Here is an 11,612-nt window from a genome sequence, read left to right on the forward strand (position 1 = left end):
TTTGAGGAACTCAACGCAAAGATTTTTTACTCAGGGACAGGATGTAAGCCACAAATCATAAAACCTTCTCCAGGCAGTTCATTTGGACCTGTAGGTTATCAGCTGGAAGCCATTTCCAGGACACAAAGGGTAGGAGGATTGTTTTCACACTCACAGGGCTCAGGTAAAAGTCACCATTGTCAACCAGTATACTTGATATTCTTCCTTTTAATAACTGCAATCAAGTTCTTTAAAGAAAGCTCCAGATTGCTCATACAAAAGGACAACTGGTAGCATTTGCCATAAAGAAAGGGTGTCTAAGGACCAGGCGCGGTGGCTCACGCCTGTAATCTCAACAGTTTGGGAGGCTGAGGCAGGCGGATCACAAGGTCAGGAGATCAAGACCATCCTGGCTAACACGGTGAAACCCCATCTCTACTAAAAATAAAAAAATAAAAACATTAGCCAGGCATGGTGGCAGGTGCCTGTAGTCCCAGCTACTCGGGAGGCTAAGGCAGGAGAATGGCATGAACCCAGGAGGCAGAGCTTGCAGTGAGCTGAGATCATGCCGCTGCACTCCAGCCTGGGCAACAGAGCGAGACTCCGTCTCAAAAAAAAAAAAAGGGTGCCTGAAGATGAACTCAAAACAAAGCAATGCTATTGAACTGTAGACACTGGAGTCCAGCTAGGTCTATGAGTTTGTCGTCATTAAATAATGGAGATTAGTAAGTGTCAAAGAAGCCATGAAGACATCCCAGCACTGAAGAAGGCTCACTGTGTGATCTCACCAGAAGAGCTGAAGAAAAGAGTAACTTTTCAGTATGTAACTTGATGTTTTTAATGCTACATCCATTCGCCAAACTAAAATTATCTCATTAATTCCCCACTTTGGGAATCCCAAACAATACGTTAGGATGCCAGAGAAAAATTTCATATCAGTTTTTTAAAAAGTAAACTTTAGTTTTTAGAAGAGAGCTTTAGACATTCAGAAAAATTGGTAAGATAATGCACAGAGTTCCCATAAACTCTGCACTCAGTTTCTTCTATTATTAGTATTTTATTAATGTATTTGTCGGGTACATGTTATAATTAATGAATCAATGTAGATACGTTATTAAAGTCCATGCTTTGTTCAGATTTCCTCAGTTTTCACCTTATGTCTCTTTATGGTTCCGGGACATCGATCTAGGATGCCTCGTTGTACCCAGCTGTCCTGCCTCCTTAGTCTCTCCTTGACTGACAGTTTCTCAGACTTTCTTGTTTTTGATGACCTTGATGGTTTTGAGGTATTGTGGTATTTTGTAAACTATCCCTCAATCAAGGTTTGTCTGATGATTTTCTTTTTTCTTTTTTTTTAAATAGGGACGAGATCTCACTATGTTGCCCAGGCTGGTCTGGAACTCGTGGGCTCAAGTGATCCTCTTGCCTCAGCCTCCCAAAGTGCTGGGATTACAGGCATGAGCCACTTTGCCCAGTCTGTCTGATGATTTTCTCATGGTTAGACGAGAGTTTTGGGGGAGGAAGGTTTGGGGTTGGAAGACCACAGAGGTAAAGTGCCCTTCTCAGTACTTCATTCTCAAGGGTTCAAACTGTCGACTTATCATTGTTGATGTTGGCCTTGGTCACCTGCCTCAAGTAATGATTGTCAGGTTTGTCCATTATACAGTGATTCTTTCCTCCTTTCCACACTGTATAGATGGAGAGGCAGTCACTATAAACAATCCATACCTAAGGGCTGCAGTGTTACGCTCCCATTCCTTGAAGGCAGATCATATGTAAATCATTTGGAGTTCTGCACAGGTGATATCTACTCCCCATTTATTTATCCAACCCTTTGTTTATAACAGTACAAACTCCCTCTTGACTTTTAAATACCCAGCCAGCCCTCTGCATCCAGCCTCCCTTGTCTGTTTTTGTTTTTTGTTTGTTTTTGCTTTTTTTGCTATATGTATTAGTCCATTTTCACACTGCTATAAAGATACTACCTGAGACTGGGTAATTTTTAAATAAAAGAGGCTTAATAAACTCACAGATCCACATGTCTGTGGAGGCCTCAAGAAACTCACAATCATGGTGGAAGGAGAGGCAGGCACCTTCTTCACAAGGCAGCGAGAGAGAGAGAGACAAAGGAGGAGAGAGAGAGAGAGAGACAAAGGAGGAACGTTCAAACACTTATAAAACCAACACATCTCGCAAGAGCTCACTCACTATCACCAGAACAGTATGGGGGTCACCCCCACGACCCAATCACCTGCCCCCCTCGACATATGGGGATTACAGGTTCCTCCCTCAACACACAAGGATTACAAATTGAGATGAGATTTGGGTAGGGACACAGAGCCAAACCATATCAATATAGGTTTTTGCTCTGTCACCCAGGCTGAAGTACAGTGGCATGATCAAGGGCTCAGTGCATCCTCCGCCTCCTGGGCTCAAACAATCCTTCCACCTCACCCTCTAGAGTAGCTGGGATGACAGGCACATGCCACCATACCCAGCTAATTTTTGTATTTTTTATAGAGATGAGGTTTTTCCATGTTGCCCAGGCTGGTCTCGAACTCCGGGGCTCAAGTGATCCACTGCCTTGACCTCCCAAAGTGCTGGGATTACAAACCTGAGCCACCGCGCCCGGCCACTTGTCTGTGGGTGCTTTCTTCCCTGACCACCTCATCTACTCTCACAACTTCAATTACAGCAATAGGGCAAGACCCCCAACATTTCCCCAGCAGCCTAAAGCTCTCTCTGTTCTTTGGACTTGCATGTTCAGCTGTCTCCTGCCATGGCTACCCTTCCACTCTGCATGTTCCACACTGAACTCCTGCTGCAATATTCCTTCCTCCCCAAGACATGGCCCCTGTGTTCACATAGAAACCTGGAAGTTTGCCTCCCAGCTTGCCACCCAAATGCTTCTCAAATCTCTGTACTTCTCTTCACCCATATTGTTGCCTCCAAACTGCTCCATGCTGGAATCTCACCTGTCCTAGCTCAGTGGCCTTGAAACTCACCTGAAATCCCCCAGCGCTGCCCTCTCCCCAGCATCCCACCATCTTCTCCCTTGTTCCCCACTGTCCCCTCCCCCCTGCACCCCACTATCCTCCTATACCCCATTTTTCTCTCCTCTGCACCCCACTGCAGCAGAGCCACCTTTAAAAATAAAAACCTCGGTCAGCAAGGTGGCTCACACTTGTAATCTCAGCACTTTGGGAGACTGAGGCCAGGAGTTCAAGACCAGCCTGGGCAACACGGTGAACCCTTGTCTCTGCAAAAAATAAATTAAAAAATTAGCCAGGCATGGTGGAGCATGCCTGTAGTCCCGGCTACTTGGGAGGCTGAGGTAGGAGGATAGCTTGCGCCCAGGAGTTCAAGGCTGCAATGAGCTATGATGGTGCCACTGCACTCCAGCCTGGATGAGACGGTGAGTCCCTGTCTCAAAAAATAAATAAAGTGGCCGGGCACGGTGCTCATGCCTATAATCCTAGCACTTTGGGAGGCCAAGGCGGGTGGATCACGAGGTCAAGAGATCAAGACCATCCTGGCTAACACGGTGAAACCCCGTCTCTACTAAAAATACAAAAAATTAGCTGGGCATGGTGGCGGGCACCTGTAGTCACAGCTACTCGGGAGGCTGAGGCAGGAGAATGGTGTGAACCCAGGAGGCGGAGCTTGCAGTGGGCCAAAATCGTGCCACTGCACTCCAGCCTGGGCAACAGAGCAAGACTCCGTCTCAAAAAATAATAATAATAAATTAAAAATAAATAAATAAAGTAAAAATGCAAACCTGGTTCTGCCACCTCCCTGCTGTGACAGGCTCTCAAGGTACATTCCAACAAGACCTGTTGCCGCTCCGTCCCTTGTTCCCAAAGCTACATGGGTCCTCCTGAAGTCCTGCCAGCCATGGACAGCCCTGCCTCCTCCCTTTCCTGTGCTGCCTTTTCTTCATCTTCCACATCTGCCTTTCAAAGTTACTTCTCTTGGAAGGCTTCTCTGACCCTACAGACTAAGGGAAAATTCCCTGATACATTCTCTATGTATTCCTAATCTGTAGCCCTTATCACAAGGGTAATTTAAAAATCACTTATTAGTGTTCATTACTTTATGCCTGAAAGATTCTCCCCGGGGCCTGAAAGCTTAAGGGGATGAAGAACTCCTCCCTCCTCAGGCCCAGTCCCCAGGTGCAAGGCCACTTGCGCCAGCAGCGTGCGTCAGCGACCAGCAGAAGCAGGAAGGGAGCCGGCTGGAAGACACCTACTCTGGCCGGAAGACACGTACCCCTGAAGATCGAGAGAGGCCATCTGGTTACTACGTAGCAGTCCCGTCAGACTGGGACACTTCCTGTTTACAGGACACTATAAAACCCCTGCCCCTACTCATTTGGTGCTGACGCCATTTTAGACCTCATACCGTCTGCACCCAGGCGCCCAATAAAACAGCATGTTGCTCCACACCACCTTGTGTTGTTTGTTGGCGCGCTCCTGGGGTTCAGACAGATACAAGAACCTTTAATCTGGTGCCGAAACCCAGGAGGGGCTCAGGTCTGTGTCCCCCGTGGGCCTACCCCTGCACCCCAGAGTAGGCCACAGCAGCTGGACAAAGGAAGCTCCTCAGTCTCCAGTCGCCACTCTGTGCATGCACATCAGTCACTGATCTTGCCTACCTGTAAGTTTCCCGGCAGCCCCGTTAACAGGGAAAAATCCACACGGCTTCTCTTGGTTTCTCTGGCCCAAAAATCCAACGTTGGTCCAAGAAGGCTCCGGCGTGTGCCAGGCACTCGCTGATCATCTGGTCTTAGGGGGTCGCCTCTAAGCCATTTGATCCCTTTTCAGGAACGAAAAAGGCAGCGGTGATGACTGCTCCTTTTATCATCTCCTTCCGGCCGTCCAGGACGGTCTCCTTTTCCCTGTTCTCTTGAGCCTACCCTCTGTTATGGGAAATTCTCAGTCTTCCTTTCCGAAGGACAGCCCGCTAGGCTACCCCATAAAAACCTGCAAACCTGAGGCCTCAGGCAAGATATCCGCCCTAAGCGCCTTGTCTTTTTTCAATTCAGTCTGGCCACAGTACCAATTAGATAACGGGTCCAAATGGCCAGCAAATGGAACATTCGACTTTACAATTTTACCTGACTTAAGCAATTATTGCCAACGACTGGAGAAATGGGGAGAAATTCCTTATGTCCTTATATCCAGGCCTTTTTGCACTCAGATCACAACCCGACCTCTGCTGTTCTTGCCTGTTTCTTCTCCTCCATTCTCGCCACCTTGATCGCGTTTCTCCTCCCAACCCTACCTCTTTTTCCTCATTTGATCCAGCAGACTGCTGCCCACCCCTTCCTCTCCCTCTCAACCGTCTTCTTTAACCCCCCAAGCCTCCTCTTTACCTTCTCAGCTGCCACCTTCCCAGTCAGCAGTATCCACTTCTTTTCCTACCCCGTCCCCTCCTCAGGACAATTCTAGTATTGCCTGTCCCCATTCGCTTTCATCACCGCCCTCTCTCCTGAGGCCTGTAAACCCATCCCGCCACCTTACGCCCCTATCTATCCTCCGCTGCATTAACTCAACCCCCCTTCCCCCGTCAAACCCTCAGCAGGAACCACTTCCGGCTTTTCCTTCTCTCCCGCCCATACTCGCTCAGGCGCCATCTTCGGCCCATGCCCAACCCTTACTTCAGCGCCCTCTTCGGGAAGTAGCAGGAACTGAAGGCATTGTTAGAGTTCATGTTCCCTTCTCCCTCACTGATCTCTCTCAAATTAACAAAAGACTTGGTTTATTTCCAGAAGACCCTACCTCTTATATTAGAGTTTCATACCTCACCCAGTCTTATGAAGTAACCTGGCATGACCTCTACGTTATCCTCTCTTCCACCCTCACCCCAGAAGACTGAGACCATATCTGGACCCTAACTCAGGCACATGCTGATACAATTCATCACCAGGCTCCTGCCCAGCCTACTGGCGCAGAGGCAGTCCCCACACAGGACCCCCCTCCCCTAGAATTATCAAGACGGGGCTTCTGGATGCCGCCATCGAGACCACATGATTGTGTGTCTCCTTGCAGGACTCAAAAAGGGTGCCCATAAAGCAGGCAACGATGAAAAATTTTCAGAAATCACCCAAGGTCCCGACAAAAACCCAGCCCTTTTTCTCGGTCGTTTAACTGAAGCCATGAGAAAGTATACCAACCTAGACCCAGCCAGCCCAGAAGGAACCACTATTTTAAACCTTCGATTCATCTCCCAATCCACCCCGATATCTGGCACAAGCTTCATAAGGTTGATGACAGCCATCAAACCCCACAACTAGACCTTCTTAATTTATCCTTCAAAGTCTTTAACAATCACGATAAGGAAAGTAAAAGGCAAAAACAGGCAGAGTTTCAAATGCTTGCCTCTGCCATCAGGGGCCCTGCAGGCCCACGGGGCTGTGGCTCCACGCGGAAGCCTCCTGGTAATCCACCTCCACCTGGCACCTGTTTCAAGTGTGGCAATGTAGGCCACTGGTCCAGACAATGCCCAAACCCGGGTAAGCCCACCAGGCCATGCCCCCTCTGCAGAAAACCCCACTGGAAGTTGGACTCTGAGCAGCCCCTGTAAGGACCGCCCCCATCCCTTCCTGAGCCAGCCAAAACCTCCTACTCTCATTGGTCTTGCTGCTGAAGACTTGACGGTGCCCTGGAATGGACGCCCCAGCAACTACCATCGCTTCATGCGAGCCAAGGGTAACCCTGATGGTGGCAGGTAGGCCAGTATGTTTTTTAAATTAATACCAGGGCAACCTACTCTGCTTTACCTAATTTTTCAGGACCCACCCAGTCCTCCCAAGTCTCTGTTGTGGGAATTGACAGACAAGTCTCCAAACCCTGAGCCTCCCTCCACTCTTCTGCTCCCTTCACGCCTTTTCCCTCACTCACTCTTAATCCTGCCCTCATGCCCAACTCCGCTTCTAGGATACTTCCACACCCTCAGTCGCAAAACACCACACCCCCGTCCGCATTACCCTTAAAGAGCCCACCCAGTTCCTATCACAGAAGCAGTATCCCATCCCCCAAGCAGCTCTCATAAGCCTAAAGCCTATGATTTCTCGGCTCCTCGTCAGTCACCTACTCCGCCCAACAGACTCCCCTTTTAACACATCAATTCTACCTGTTAAAAAACCAGATGGAACTTATCGCTTAGTCCCAGACCTCAGGCTCATTAACCAAGCTGTACTCCCAATATGTCCAGTAGTTCCTCACCCATACACTTTACTTTCCACAATTCCCTCCAATACCACCCATTTTTCTGTTCTAAACCTAAAGGATGCTTTTTTCACAATTCCTTTACACCCTGATTCCCAAAACCTCTTTGCCTTTACGTGGGAAAACCCCGACACCCTCGGGGTCCCTGCGTACGATAACTTAAACAGAGAAAAACAGTCCTTAAAGGCAGGAGGAAGCCAAAGACGGCGAGAGGACGAGTGGCCTCCGCAACGGATCATCGAATATTACGGTCCTGCCACCTGGACTGAGGATGGTTCACGGGGTTATCGCACTCCCACATATATGCTAAATAGAATATTAGACTACAGGCTGCTCTAGAGATAATCACTAACCAAACCGCCTCAGCCCTGGAAATGCTCGCGCAACAACAAAACCAAATGCGCGCGGCAATTTATCAAAACACGCTGGCACTAGACTACTTATTAGCAGAAGGGGGTGCGGTCTGTGGTAAGTTTAATATCTCCAATCGCTGTCTTAACATAGACGATAACGGAAAAGCGGTTCTAGAAATCGCTTCAAACAACAGAAAAGTAGCCCATGTACCAGTCCAAACCTGGAAGGGATGGGACCCGACAAACCTTCTAGGAGGGTGGTTCTCTAATTTAGGAGGATTTAAAACGCTGGTAGGGACAGTAATCTTCATCATTGGGGTCCTCCTGTTGCTCCCGTGTTATCCCACTGATAATGAGAGCCATTAAAACTCTTGTTGAAACTACAGTTGGCCGGGTGCGGTGGCTCATGCCTGTAATCCCAGCACTTGGGGAGGCTGAGGCGGGCGGATCATGAGGTCAGGAGATCGAGACCATCCTGGCTAACATGGTGAAACCTCATCTCTACTAAAAATACAAAAAATTAGCTGGGGGTGGCAGGCTCCTGTAGTCCCAGCTAATCGGGAGGCTGAGGCAGGAGAATGATGTGAACCCGGGAGGCGGAGCTTGCAGTGAGCCGAGATTGTGCCACTGCACTCCAGCCTGGGCGACAGAGCGAGACTCTGTCTCAAAAAAAAAGAAAAGAAAAGAAAAGAAAAGAAAAGAAAAAAGAAACTACAGTTAACTGCCAGACAATCCAGACGATGCCCCTGCTACAACGACACCATGGATACCAACCCATCTCTCAAGAATACCCCCAAAATTAAGTTTTTTCTTTTTTTTTGAGGTGCCCACGCCACCCCCTATGTCACGACTGAAGTAGTTATTGAGACAGTCGCCCCTTTTCCCTTTTTCTATAACCAAACAGACAGGAATGAAAGATTCTCCCCAGGGCCTGAAAGCTTGGGGGGATGAAGAACTCCTCCCTTCTCAGGCCCAGCCCCGAGGCGCGAGGCCACTTGCACCAGCAGTGTGCGTCAGCGAGAAGCAGAGACAGGAAGAGGGCTGGCCGGAAGACACGTACCCCTGAGGATGGAGAGAGAGGCCATCCGGGTACTATGTAGCAGTCATGTCAGACTGGGACACTTCCTGTTTGCAAAGGACTATAAAACCCCTGCCCCGTCCTCATTTGGTGCTGACACCATTTTAGGCCTCAGCCCGCCAGCACCCAGGCGCTCATTAAAACAGCGTGTTGCTCCACACCGCCTTGTGTTGTCTGCTGGCACGCTCTTGGGGTTCGAACCAATACAAGAACCTTTCAATGCCTTTAATTACTCTGTTAGTATATAGCAGTTCCACGCACTATGAAATGCCCAGACTCTGGACAGGCTGCCTGAATTGAAATCTTGGGTCTGCTGCGTGTCCCTCAGCAACTTCTTCTATCACTGCATGGCCCATCTGTAAAATGGGCATGAGGATTTTGCCTCCTTTGCAGGGTGATCGTGAAGATTCAGTGAGCTGCTATGTGCCAAGCTCTTCCAAGAGGGCCTGGCATTTCAGCAGGTGCCACGGGAGGTAAATGGTGAATAATGCAAGTTGTTCTTCCCAGTCATAGGAAAGCTCCTGAGTCTTGTTCTGCTGGCCTGATCATCATCTCCCAGAGGGAGGGCAGGTTGACGTACAGATAAAATCTTGAAGAAAAAGCGTCCCTCGCCACTCCCAGCCCTCACCCCTCCATCCCCCCGGCTCAGGTTAAGGGCTTGCAGGCACAGCTGCACCTCTGCCCAGGCAGCCCCAGCGCGGTGCCCTGGAGCCGCTTCTACAGACTCCTAGGAAATTGCTCAGAGCCACGCAGCAGTGTTGAGACTGGAATCCGGGCAGGGCCCACCGCTGCATCTCCCTAGAGAGCACTTGCAGAACTCTCTGGAAAACAGGCAGATCGGAGATTGGAGTTGGGAGAACTGAATACCCCCAAGTTAGTGGCGCACAAATGGTGTTTCCATGACTTATGCCAGAAAGTCAATTCAGTTATCAAGACCACTATGGACTGGGATGCACCACCATACTCAGACCTGGACCCTGCCTGAGCCTCTGCTGCAGCACGGCTGGATTAAACCCATCCCCAAAGTGATGCTTTGGGATTGCAAAAATAGCTGCCCTTCTGAGGAGACAAGAGGGGGCTTGATGGCCACAGGGCAGCAGAGCTACGGTATCCTGGATTGTCCTAAGCCCCTTTCCCATGGGGCTGGTGGCTGCGGTGGCTCTGACTGGGCAAAGGAGAGGGCATGGGTGGCAAGAGTGGCTCCTAGCATTTCCAGGCAAGGGAAACCCTCCTCTCCCAAAGTCCCTTCTCCCCGACCCCATTTCAAAACAGACCAGAGTCTTCCTTTAAAAACCTTTGTTTTCTTCTCTGGATGTGTCTTCACTTCACTGTTACTGTCAGGCCTGAGGCTCAGCAGATGTCCTGCCTTGAGCCACGCCCTGAGACTGAGCACAGCCTGGGGAAAGCCCACCCTCTAGAGCAGCGCTCCAGGCTCCACCTGGAGCTGAGGGAGAGGCGCCCAGGCGGGGAGGAAACTGCCTGGCTTCAGCCATGCCTTTGTCATAAACTTCTTCCCAACCAGCCACAAGATGCAGAAAAGTAATTTGCTTCTTCCTGCTTCTTAAAACCCAGCTCAGAAAAATTTCACCCACCTTCAACCTGCCAAAAACGACAACACCACTCACTCATTCAGTATTCTCAGACTGGCCCATCCTCTCAGAAACGTGACTGCATCTATGAGGCTTACTCCTCCTCCAGCTTGAAGCCACCGTGAGGACTGGTGAGCAGCGTGGCTTCACCGCCGCCCTGCTGAGGCAGTCTGAGGGCAAGGCACTTACAGTCCCTGCCTCTGCATCCTCACCTGCCTTGGCGACCGCGGGATCAGCCCCAGAACTGAATGAGGTTGCAGGAAACTCGGTTCAGCCCAAACTCTGTAACCTTAGATAAAACATTGAACTAAGTTGTCCCCCCTGGCCAAAGGAGGGCTCCGGACAACCTACTGTGTCTCTTTCAGCTTTAACACTCTAGATTCTTTTTTGTTGTTTTTTGTTTTTAGACAGGGTCTTACTGTCACACAGGCTGGAGTGCAGTGGCATGATCGAGGTTCACTGCAGCCTCGACCTCCCAGGCTCAGGTGAACCTCCTGCCTAAGCCTCCCGAGTAGCTGGAACCACAGGTGCACACCACCACACCTGGTTAATTTTTGTATTTTTTTGTGGAGACAGGTTTTTGCCATGTTGTCCAGGCTGGTCTCAAATTCCTGTGCTCAAGCAATTAGCCCGCCTCAGCCTCCCAAAGTGCTGGGATTACAGGCATGAGCCACCACACCCAGTAACACTCTAGATTCTTGACTAAATGTGAGTAGCTGAGTTTCAAAATGCATTTTAAAACTTATTTCTTTCCTCCTTTCTTTCCAGTCTCAAGATACAACCTTGAAACAAACTGTAAAAACCTTTTTTTCCTTAGTCTTAAAATATAGCCTTGAAATGTACTTTGAAACTGCAGTCCCTTCCCTTTTCCACTGCACAGTTCCTTACTCCAAGCACCTTTATCTAACCATATGCTTGTTAGGAAATTCCAGGGGTTGATTAAAAACACACCAGGCCTGCAGGTCCAGCTGTGAAATTCTCCCCCACTTACAGATTGCCTCAAGATGGATAATCTATAGCCCGATTGTAACCAGCAAAAAAAGGCTCTGGCTGCTCGCTGCTTGTGGAAATAAGTCAAAATAATAACATGTTGGGCCGGGCGCGGTGGCTCACGCTTGTAATCCCAGCACTTTGGGAGGCCGAGGCGGGCGGATCACGAGGTCAGGAGATCGAGACCACAGTGAAACCCCGTCTCTACTAAAAATACAAAAAATTAGCCGGGCGTGGTGGCGGGCGCCTGTAGTCCCAGCTACTCGGAGAGGCTGAGGCAGGAGAATGGCGTGAACCCGGGAGGCGAAGCTTGCAGTGAGCCGAGACTGCGCCACTGCACTCCAGCCTGGGTGACAGAGCGAGACTCCGTCTCAAAAAAAAAAAAAAAAAAAAA

The 11,612-nt window shown here is 49.5% G+C and overlaps 1 pseudogene; it reads left to right on the forward strand.

The window, feature by feature from the left end:
- Window positions 1-1,169: 1,169 nt before the first annotated feature.
- LOC131381788 (transcription factor NF-E4-like) lies at window positions 1,170-6,693 on the forward strand (annotated as a pseudogene).
- The last annotated feature ends 4,919 nt before the right edge of the window (window positions 6,694-11,612 follow it).

Source organism: Hylobates moloch, unplaced genomic scaffold (assembly GCF_009828535.3).
Source record: "Hylobates moloch isolate HMO894 unplaced genomic scaffold, HMol_V3 SCAFFOLD_18, whole genome shotgun sequence".
Taxonomy (NCBI): domain Eukaryota; kingdom Metazoa; phylum Chordata; class Mammalia; order Primates; family Hylobatidae; genus Hylobates; species Hylobates moloch.